General features: G+C 39.9%; 1 non-coding gene across 1 annotated transcript; it reads left to right on the top strand.

Moving 5' to 3' along the window:
- The first annotated feature begins 1720 nt into the window (after positions 1-1720).
- Positions 1721-1827, top strand: LOC121245136. The gene has a single exon (XR_005936549.1). It is a non-coding gene; the product is annotated as a small nucleolar RNA R71 (small nucleolar RNA).
- The last annotated feature ends 523 nt before the right edge of the window (positions 1828-2350 follow it).

Raw genomic sequence — 2350 nt, 5'->3', positions numbered from 1 at the left:
TTTTCATCTTCGGATTCAATATATGTAGAGTGAGTAAGACATACCTCAAGTGGTAGCTTTGGAAATTCAGCTCCATAAGTCTCATCGATCATGACTACATCTCAGTCGCTTATTTGAAAACAAGAATGTACCTTGGAAGGGAATTTCATAGATTTAAATACGTCAAAAGTGACCTGCTCCTCGCCGACCCTCAAAATGAGTTTCCTTTGCTGGACATCAATTAAAGTTGTTCTCGTCGCAAGGAAAGGTCGACCCAGTATTAAAGGAATCTTCCACGTCCTCCTCTATATCGAGTACAACAAAGTCAGCATGGAAGATGAACTTATCAACTTTCACCAGTACGTTCTCAATGAGTCCTCTCGGGTATTTAATAGATCTGTCCGCCAACTGTAGAGAGACGGTGGTCAGCTTTTCTTCTCTAAGACCTAGTTTCCTGAAAACAGATAGAGACATTAGATTAATACTCTCCCCTAAGTCACATAAATTTTTATCAAAATATGAATTTCCTATAGTGCAAGAGATCGTGAAACTCACCGGATCTTTCAACTTAGGCGACAACTTCTTTTGTAAAATTGTACTGCTTTCCTCGGCTAGCATTACAGTCTCATGCTCCTCCAACTTCAGCTTGTTTGATAATCTATCCTTACATATTTAGGTATTTGCTCTAGAACTTCAACGAGAGGAATATTAATATGCAGTTGCTTAAATATACTCAGAAATTTAGAGAATTGATTATCAATCTTATTTTTTCTTAATCTTTGCAGAAAAGGAATTGGTGGATCATGAATTGAAGGAGAATAAGTTTCAGAAATAAACTCACTGGGATTCTTTGGTTTTACAACCCCTTTATTCTCCTTAGTCATTTTAGCTTGCTAGTCGGTTGCATCCCGCTTTGCTTCTTTCACCTCGTACTCGGTTTCCTTCTTCTCGGATTTCATATTTTCAGCAACTTCTGCATCTCGTTCGGTATTTACTATCTGTGGCTGGTCAAATATCCTCCCACTTCTCAATGTTATGGCTTTGACATGTTCTTTCGGATTGGTCATAGTATTACTCGGTAAAGTCCCTGTTGTCCTTTCGGTAAGCATATTTGAGCGCTGACCGATTTAGGCCTCAAGCTTGCAGATTGAAGCCGAGTTGTTTTGGATCACCATATCATTCTTTTGCATGTACTGCATGAACATATCTTCAAGTGTCGGCTTCTTCTCTTGCTGTGGAAACTGTTAAGGTGGTCTAACCGGCACTTGGTTATTGCTCCATGACAAGTTAGGGTGATTCCTCCATCCGCGATTGAACGTGTTTGAATAAGGATTATTTTGACGTTGGAAATTGGATGCATAATGGGCAGGCTTGTTCATAACTCGGTTGGGCAAACAGATTCCCCACTTGACAATCTACACTTAAATGATTTTCTGCGCAATGATCACAAACAACATTAGTTTGAATTGCATTAACGTTCATTTTACCTAGTTGTTTGGATAGATTTGCCAACTGGACCACAATTGTGGACATAAAGTCAAGCTCAACGGCGCTGGTTGCCTTCTTTGGCATTGCTCTCTTTGCGACTCACTGATAGTTGTTAGACGCCAACTCTTCTAGAAGTTCATATGTGGCTTCAGCGGTCTTACTCATTAATGCTCCTTCTGCGGCTGCATTAACTATAGATCGATTTGTGGGTCTCAAACCATTGTAAAATGTCTGTACTTGAAGTCAGGCCGGGGGGTCATGATGTAGACACTTGCGCAATACATCCTTGTATCTCTCCCATGCCTCATATAATGATTCACCCTCAAATTGGGTAGAGGTAGTGGTATCATTCCTTAACTTCGTTGTCTTGGCCGGAGGAAAATATTTTGCTAAGAATTTTTTGCCAACTCCTTCCAAGTGGTGATGATGCTAGGTGGCAAAGAGTTCAACTAAGCTTTTGCTTTTTCCCTAAGTAAAAAAGGAAAAAGTCACAATCAAATTGCATCATCTGTTACTCCGTTGTGTTTAAAAATATCACAAATTTTTAAGAAATTTACAATATGGATATTAGGATCCTCTTGTGACAGCCCCCCAAACTGGATGGTCTGTTGAATCATTTGAATGATGGCCGACTTGTATAGCTAGCCGCTGCCTTATACTAGATGTCGCCCCATTAACAAATGGAATAGCATAGTCTTTTAACGCCTTGTGCTCCTGGTCGGCCATATCAACTTTGGAGGCGGTGACCTATTTCTTCTTCTCTTTATTGATCCGACATAACGTTCTTTCAATCTCGGGACCGAAAAGTGTATGCTCTAATGATTTAGATCAGGGCATGCACTTCTAATTCCTGAAAAGAAAAACCAAACAGAGATCTAATTTA

The sequence above is a fragment of the Juglans microcarpa x Juglans regia genome, chromosome 8S (assembly GCF_004785595.1).
Source record: "Juglans microcarpa x Juglans regia isolate MS1-56 chromosome 8S, Jm3101_v1.0, whole genome shotgun sequence".
NCBI lineage: Eukaryota > Viridiplantae > Streptophyta > Magnoliopsida > Fagales > Juglandaceae > Juglans > Juglans microcarpa x Juglans regia.
The sequence above is the reverse complement of the archived record's forward strand: the minus strand, read 5'-3'. Positions and strand labels throughout refer to the sequence as shown.